The sequence below is a fragment of the Megalobrama amblycephala genome, linkage group LG19 (genome assembly GCF_018812025.1).
Source record: "Megalobrama amblycephala isolate DHTTF-2021 linkage group LG19, ASM1881202v1, whole genome shotgun sequence".
Taxonomy (NCBI): Eukaryota; Metazoa; Chordata; class Actinopteri; order Cypriniformes; family Xenocyprididae; genus Megalobrama; species Megalobrama amblycephala.
The window spans coordinates 28,209,032-28,218,418 of NC_063062.1; positions in this window are offsets into that span (position 1 = coordinate 28,209,032).

The following is a 9,387-nucleotide window of genomic DNA, read 5'->3' on the forward strand; positions in this document are numbered from 1 at the left end:
AGAGCAGTAGTCTCAAACTCAGTTCCTGGAGGCCAACAGCCCTGCAGAGTTTAACTCCAACCAGCTTCAACTCACCTGGGGCGCGTTTCCCAAAAGCATAGTTATCCAACTAACATCGCAAGTTCCGTTGTTACTTACATAGTTCAATGATTTGGTTTCCCGAAACCATCGTTCAAGCGAACATTCGCAAACTTGTGTGGTTGGAATGACAGCTCTCGAGCTGTGGTTAGAAGCATAGTTTCCTGTTTTTATGACATGTGAACTTGATAAATCGTTATCTTGAGCAAAACAAGCAAGCTGACATCAAGTACAATGTATATCTTTTATTTTTATATTTTTTTATATTTATATTAGACAAGTGTCATTTATACATTTTAGTTTGTCAAGAGATTTAAAGCACCGTTTTGGGAGAGTGCGCATATGCGTACGTGCTCTAGTACATAAGAACAAGCATTTGATTTAATCTGGAAATAAAGCAAAATAACTGAGGAAAATGAGAATTAGTCCTCTAATGCCATGTCTGTAATTTATAGCAGAAATTCTAGCATTAATTAGATCTGAAACGGATTCATTTAAAGAAGTTATTACTCAACCATCTGCATGACGTCATTCACCAACATGGTTGAACGACAGGTTTGCGACAATATGGTTTCGGGAAACAGTCGTGACTAGCTAGTTGATTTGTTCAATGATGCATCATACTATGGTAGTTCAGCAGCGAGTTACAGTGGGTACGGAAAGTATTCAGACCCCCTTAAATTTTTCACTCTTTGTTATATTGCAGCCATTTGCTAAAATCATTTAAGTTCTTTTTTTTCCACATTAATGTACACACAGCACCCCATATTGACAGAAAAACAGAATTGTTGACATTTTTGCAGATTTATTAAAAAAGAAAAACTGAAATATCACATGGTCCTAAGTATTCAGACCCTTTGCTGTGACACTCATATATTTAACTCAGGTGCTGTCCATTTCTTCTGATCATCCTTGAGATGGTTCTACACCTTCATATGAGTCCAGCTGTGTTTTATTATACTGATTGGACTTGATTAGGAAAGCCACACACCTGTCTATATAAGACCTTACAGCTCACAGTGCATGTCAGAGCAAATGAGAATCATGAGGTCAAAGGAACTGCCTGAAGAGCTCAGAGACAGAATTGTGGCAAGGCACAGATCTGACCAAGGTTACAAAAAAATGTCTGCTGCACTCAAGGTTCCTAAGAGCACAGTGGCCTCCATAATCCTTAAAAGGAAGACATTTGGGACAACCAGAACCCTTCCTAGAGCTGGACTCCAAGATGGTGAGAAATAAGATTCTCTGGTCTGATAAGACCAAGATAGAACTTTTTGGCCTTAACTTCTAAGCGGTATGTGTGGAGAAAACCAGGCACTGCTCATCACCTGTCCAATACAGTCCCAACAGTGAAGCATGGTGGTGGCAACATCATGCTGTGGGGGTGTTTTTCAGCTGCAGGGACAGGACGACTGGTTGCAATCGAGGGAAAGATTAATGCGGCCAAATACAGGGATATCATGGACGAAAACCTTCTCCAGAGTGCTCAGGACCTCAGACTGGGCCGAAGGTTTACCTTCCAACAAGACAATGACCCTAAGCACACAGCTAAAATAACGAAGGAGTGGCTTCACAACAACTCTGTGACTGTTCTTGAATGACCCAGCCAGAGCCCTGACTTAAACCCAATTGAGCATATCCGGAGAGACCTAAAAATGGCTGTCCACCAACGTTTACCATCCAACCTGACAGAACTGGAGAGGATCTGCAAGGAGGAATTGCAGAGGATCCTCAAATCCAGGTGTGAAAAACTTGTTGCATCTTTCCCAAAAAGACTCATGGCTTTATTAGATCAAAAGGGTGCTTCTACTAAATACTGAGCAAAGGGTCTGAATACTTAGGACCATGTGATATTTCAGTTTTTCTTTTTTAATAAATCTGCAAAAATGTCAACAATTCTGTGTTGTTCTGTCAATATGGGGTGCTGTGTGTATATTAATGAGGAAAAAAAATGAACCTAAATGATTTTAGCAAATGGCTGTAATATAACAAAGAGTGAGAAATTTAAGCAGCTGCCAGTAGAAGCATCTCAGATTATGTAACTATGTAACCACGGTTCCCTGAGAACAGGGAACGAGACTCTGCATTCGAAAACACTTTGGGGAACATCATCATGTGAACCGGTGTCTGAAAGCAATTGTTAAATCTCACCAATCCTATTGGCTGGCGACAGCCTATGACGTCATCATAGCGCGACCCAGAAGTATATAAGGAGAGCCTTGAGAACCAGTCAATACCTTATCGTCTGAAGGGACTGTTCAGCAGGCAGCCCCGATGCATGGCTAGGAAATGCAGAGTCTCGTTCCGTTTTCAGGAAACCATGGTTACATATGTAACCTGAGACGTTCCCTTTTGAAAGGGAATTCAACTCTGCGTTTGAAAATGCTTTGGGGAACAATATACCCACGCCGCCATGCTTGAGGGGAGTGCATGCCAAAAATGGCTAGGCAAACGTCACAACTAGCGCTTCAACTGAAGTGCCAGAACCATTCCCCCTATGGGTCATACATAGGCTGTCAGTGACAGCATTCCCTATGGCTAACAGCCCAAGCTAAAGCCTCAAAGAGGCCTTCCGCAGAAGGCCTACCAAGGCCGCTCAAAGGCTTCTGGAACCAAACTTCTCTCCAAAGAAAAGAGGGTACCTTTAAGGGAATGTGGCCAGGTGGCCTGAGTGAACCCTAGCCAGTCACTTTTCAAGGGAGCGTACACGACCCTGATTACCACCAGGGAGGCCTGACCTGGTCAATTTACCAAAACCTAGTTTTGGCCAACAACCTGTCTGATCACAGAGCCTCCAAATGTATTTCTCCAGAGAAGATATCCAGTAAGAGTGACTGCAAAAGAGGCAGTAACTAACTCAAACCAGAGTGTAGAGACGGGCATTCTGGAGAGCAAGACTCAGCAATTGTCAGTCATCACGTGACAACGTGGTTGAAACAAATTTTTGTCTGTCATTTTTTTCATATTTTTCTTGTGGAACGAGCAGTTCCCTCCGTTTGGTGTACTCTACATTTGGAGTGTTACACTAGGATCTACTCAATGCATGGTTATTTGCACTGAGAAGGCTGTGTACTCCAAAAGGAATCTGGCAAGGAGAGTGTATAACAGCCTGGGGGCTGATCCTAAGATGGAGGCCTTCAACCACTGACCAGCTTAGGGAGCTAAGTACTATGCAGAAAAAACCCTCAACTGAGGGGAGTACAGAGCTCAACCTAACAGATAAACTATACTGTTGGCACAGAATCATGGAGGCCCCAGAAGGGCCTGCCACATGATACAAATTCTAAATGTGTAGAAATACATGCAGCTGTCTTGTTTCTAAAACCAGCATGCGTCCAGTCTGCTTAAGAAATGCCCAGAACTGGGAGGGAAGCTAAAGGGGGGCCTGTGAAGGCCACACACCTGAACAGCTTTGCTACCTGAATGCAAATGAAGTAGAATTAGACTGAGAGTTCCCACATAACAGTCTACCTAACACAATCCGATGAGCAGTGTACTCAGTAAAAGCACTTTTTACTCTTTATAGCAAGAGGAGTACAGCGTACGCCAGCATGCCCTAAAGGAGGCCCAAAAGAGGGCCTGAAACTTCTAGACATGTGGCATCAGCTCATGGCAGTGTTCTAAGCTCAAAGGGAGCCCAGTAGAGTAACTATCATTCTCAAATTAGGTTTACCTAGCTTAACTCAAGCTGAGCTATCATACCACCAGGTCATGTACTCGGTAACAAAACACCTTCCACTCTTAAGTAAGAGGAGTACAACCCTATGCCATCATGCTACGTGGCGACAACTTCTAGTGGCAAACACCAAGCTCTCAGGGAGCCACATATTGAACCGAACTATACAGTGAGGTATAACTCTACCTGTGCTTAATTCCAATCCACACATTCCAACAGGCAATGTACTCAGTGAAGCACTTAATATTTTTAAGGCAAAGGGAGTACAAGAAACCAACATGCTCCGAAAGAGGCTCAGGTCGCACCTACTACTCCAGGAGACACGGTTGTCAGCCAGTGGCAGTGGCAGTGTGACACCCTAAAGTATGTACACATTTTGGGTATTGTAATTTTGGAAGAAAAAGTTGTTCCATATACTATTTTTCATTTTTGCTTATGTTTTGTATGGTAAATGTAACGGGAAGCTAAAAATGTCATGTATTAAAGGGATAGTTCACCCAAAAATGAAAATTTGATGTTTATCTGCTTACCCCCAGGGCATCCAAGATGTAGATGACTTTTTTTCTTCAGTCGAACGCAAATTATGATTTTTAACTGCAACCGCTGCCGTCTGTCAGTCAAATAATAGCAGTGATTGGGAACTTGAACAATAAGAGTCGAAAAAACTTCCATAGACAAGTCCAAATTAAACCCTGCGGCTCGTGACGGCACATTAATGTCCTAAGACACGAAACGATCGGTTTGTGCGAGAAACCGAACAGTATTTATATAATTTTTTACCTCTAATACACCACTATGTCCAAGTTCGTTCAGCTTCCGGCTAGTGAGGTCTGATCGCGCTCTGACAACGGAAGTGATGTCTCGCGCTCATTGAAGTATATGGGCGAGACATCACTTCCGTCTTCAGAACGCGTTTTTTGACCTCACTAACAGGAAGCTGAACGAAGTTGGACATAGTGGTGTATTAGAGGTAAAAATTATATAAATAATGTTCGGTTTCTCGCACAAACCGATCGTTTCGTGTCTTAGGACATTAATGTGTCGTCACGAGCCACAGGTTTTAATTTTGATTTGTCTAAGCAAGTTTTATTTACTGTTATAGTTGAAGTTCCCATCTACTGCTATTATTTGACTGACAGACGGCAGCGGTTGCAGTTAAAAATCATAATTTGCGTTCGACTGAAGAAAAAAAGTCACCTACATCTTGGATGCACTGGGGGTAAGCATATAAACATCAAATTTTCATTTTTGGGTGAACTATCCCTTTAATCATTGTCTTTTGCTGAGTGAGATCGGGACTCTTATTTTGAAAGAGAACTGTGGACTCGTACAGAGGAGCATTGGGCGCCGGCGCCCTCTCATTTGCTCCTGTCTCCTCATTTTTTCCTGTTTTCACAGGTATGACATTCACAACAACAAAGCAATATGCACAGGAGTCATTTATTTACTATGTGTATGTTTATGTTGCAAATATATTGTATATAAATGTTCCGGTACATAAAGATATTGAAAATGCATAGATCATCCGCCATTTTGTGAATGCTGTGCTCGTGGAATGCATTTTATGTGATTCATACAGGCTCCAGTTACCAGGTGTGACGAGCAGGGCGGGCGAGAGCCGTGAGGGAACGGTCTCTCATGGAGGAGCTCCGGAGGCATAAAAGGAGGAGCGACGACAGTGAAGGATGAGAGAGGACCAGGCCTGGATATTATTTTATGTTTTATTATGTTTGTGTGGCCGGCAGACGTCCGCGAGGGTCTGCTGGCATTATTTTCGTGTTGTATTTGTTTATTTATATATTAAAGTTTTGTTGAATGTTCGCCGGTTCATATTTACGAACTGTGTTACACCAGGTTATTATGTTTATTATTTGTTTATCCATATTATATTTGTTCGGTTAATTAGAGTTCATGTGTGACACAAAATGTCAATGCACTTTTAAACAGATATCTCAGTGCAAACGGGTGTAATGCATGTTTCCTGCTTATACAGAGGCATGAATGATGTTGAAGTGGCATGATGGCAGATCTGATTGTAAAATTGGTAGCTCATATGTTGGATGTGTATGGTTTGCATACATCTACTTACATGTTCGTTCATGTGATGTTAATATATGCATAAGACAACTTTTGAGTTGATTTAAAGAAGCAAAGAGAAAAGCTCAAATGGAAGTTTGTGAGAAAAAAAAAGGAGAAACGTAAATGTGAAATGTGCATTGTTTGACAAAGATAAAAGAAAATGACATTTGTGCATTAATAAGGAAAAAATAAATATATTTTATTGATATTGATATGTGTTTATTGGTTTTACAATGTGAAAAAAAGACATTGAAAAAACAATTGGGATAATGTGTGACAGACGCATTTGCTCCTGTCTCCTCATTTTTTCCTGTTTTCACAGGAACTTTCTAATGACGTGGCACGTGGTGTCAGCCAATGGCATCTATCTAAGCTTCTAAGGGAGCCTATTCTGAGAACCAAACAAAGTAAGGTTACCTAGCTTGACTCAACCTGAGCTTAAGTCTACACATTCCAACAAGCAATGCACGAGTACTGACATGTCTCTGAAGGAGGCCTAAAGACTGGCCTACCATCTCAATACCATCTCAATGTCTATATTTTAAGTGAGGATGGAACTCAAGGATGGATACCTTTCACCAGCCAGAAGTTTACACAACTGTACTGAACCTTAGGGAACGGGAGCTAGATAAAAGCTAACACCGTTACACTCACACTTGAATGTTAATTCAAGAGGATCAGGGGAAACAGCAAACACAGTATGAATGAAAAAACTCTAGACAAGTGGGCCTACCAACACTAGCATTACTATTCTCCACTAATGATATGGGGCCTACCACCTGAGACAATGGCACCAGGGAGGCCAGTGATAGCCTGCTACCTTAGCTGCTATCTGTCTTGCACCTACACTAAAGGGGTAAAGGGCTAGTTTCCATGTGAGCAAACTCTAATTGAAACATCTACTAACAAGCTTTGTATTACAACAAGCTATTGTGCTCTGAAGGAGGCCCAAATGGAGCCTTCTACTTCATACAACACAAGCGTCAGCTTGTGGCAGTGTTCCAGCTCTAAGGGAGCCATATATGAAAACCAAACTATGTAGTGAGGTTAGCTTTATTAAACTCAACCTGAGCTTATACATTCCAACAGGCAATATACTCAGTAAAAACACTTTTTACCCTTACAGCAAGGGGAGTACAAACTATGACACCATACTCTAAAGGAGGCCGAAGTCAGGCCTACTACTCCAGAACACACGGGTGCTAGCCTGTGGCAGTATTAGAGTTACTGAGCTCACAAAGTGTAGGGCAGGACACCTACACCAAAGGGACAATGGGCCTTGGCCTGACAACTCTGATAAGAGGAGGCCAGAACTAGGAAAAGCTACACTCACATAACAGGGGTAATATAAAAAGGGCGTAAATGCTACTAGCAGACCGCCTAAACCCTAGTTCTAGCCTAGGCCAGCTATTGCTGTGGGCCTATAAGGCCAACATATAAGCATAGATCTGCCTGGGGCTTAAGAAACAACAGCCTCTACCAATGACTCTCGAGGAGGCAAACTCTGAGAATACAAAATTTCTACAGTAAAGCTCAGAGGAGCAAGCTCAACCCAAGCACATAATGTCAGGAGGCCTGTAAGGCCGACGCTAAACATAGATCTATCTGAAGTTAGTGAAAGCTAATCTCAAAACTCTAGCATTTATCAGAGGAGAAAGCTAATTAATCAAAAGGTGGCTAACAGTGCGGCTTAGTTAAAGCCGACATCTGCATACATATGAACGGTGGCTTCATTATCTGAAGCCAACACATCCAAAAAAGGGGACAAAGAAAGTACTACCCTAATAATATATCGTTCAGCCAACTTAATGGAACTTCAGGGCCCTTAGTCCGCATCCTATAGAGGAAACTGATTATAAATATAAGAAACCTACTAAACCAATTTCAGCAGGCCTAACTGATATGCTTACAAACAGACATTGTGTGTAAGCAACACCCGCCTGACCTGCTGCCGCGTATAGAGCATTGGAGCCTACCTATATCACAAGATAGTTGCACTCATCTCATCAGTAGGAGGCGCGAACGCGAACCCAAACTCACTCCATCAACATCAGCGAACTAAACTGCTGATGTTGATGAATGTGAGCTGAATACAGGTCCATCCATGCCCTCTCAATCTCAGTATGGAGATCAAGACGGGATGGAAAGCTTATTGTGGCTGGAAGATTATGGCAAAAAAGGAACCGTTCGACGAACCCTCCACGAGCGGTTTCTTTCTAACCTGCTCCAATGGCAGCTGCAGTCTGCCAGAGGTGCGTTCCATAATCTCACACAGCTGTACGTACGTGGGGGCAGGGTGGCTTTGAGGATTCAGAAGGCTCATCATCTTTATCCTCATCAGCCATCTCCTGCTCTCTTGTTTGGCTTTGAACAATAAGAGCAACTGCTGCTGAATCTAACAATGTCATAGACAACACATCATTATAATGCCATCAGCCGTTGAAGTTCATGGGGAATTTTACCCCTTCAACTCTTCAACAAGCTCCAGCTGAAAACCCCTTGATCTAGTCTCTACTCTGCCTCAGCAAAAGTAAAACCCGAACCATTAGGTGCAGCTGTTGGTCCTTCTCCTCTCGAGGAAAAGACCAGAAGAGAGTGGAGCATTTTACAAGTAAAACACGCTCACAATAACAAACAGACAGATGTCCACACTATGGGATGCACACGCTTCCTGAAACGTTTGTCAGACATAGTAAATTCTCTTACCAGATTCGAAGCAATCACAATCAGACAAAACAGTCCCTGAAGACGATGAGATACTGACTGGTTCTCTAGGCACTCCTTATATACTTCCAGGTCACGCTATGATGATGTCATAGGCTGTCGCCGGCCAATAGAATTGGTTAGATTTGACAATTGCTTTCAGACACCGGTTCACATGATGACGTTCCCCAAAGCATTTTCGTATGCAGAGTTGAGTTCCCTTTCGAAAGGAAAACCTGAGACTCATGCTTAAGACTGCACATGCACATTGGCTGGTCTAGCCCCAAAAAAAATACTTTTTAACTCTCTGGAGTTGGGAAACGCGCCGGCGCGTTTTGCAGGATTTTTTTCACATTGCAGCAAAACAGACTTAAAATATTCAGTCATTTTTTTGTCATAGAGACATAAGTAATATATCAATTGAAACTATAGAATATCTTCTTTTATTTGTGTACTCAGAGTAAACACAATATGTTGTGCTTTTTGTAAAATAAAGAAAACTAACATGATGCGTGATCTGTCGTCTCCCTCTGAACAAAGTCCAATCTGATAGTTCTCAGAAAATGAACTGTAACTTAGTCAATACTAATCACAAAAAAATTAGACTTGTGTCTAAAGAAACGTTGAAATGTCAGGTTTTAAATCATGTAAGTCAAATCGAAAACAAAAAATCTGTTTATGTAATCTATATGAAAATAAACACGTCAGTCCGTGATTCAGCTCATTATCCGCTAATGCGGCCACACCCATGGAGCCAGCGCTATTGTCTTAAAAAGTGTTTATCTGGATGTTAAAGCCATGGTTAGCGACCTCTAGAAGACATGCCGTTAGTTCCTGGTTCCTGTTCTTCT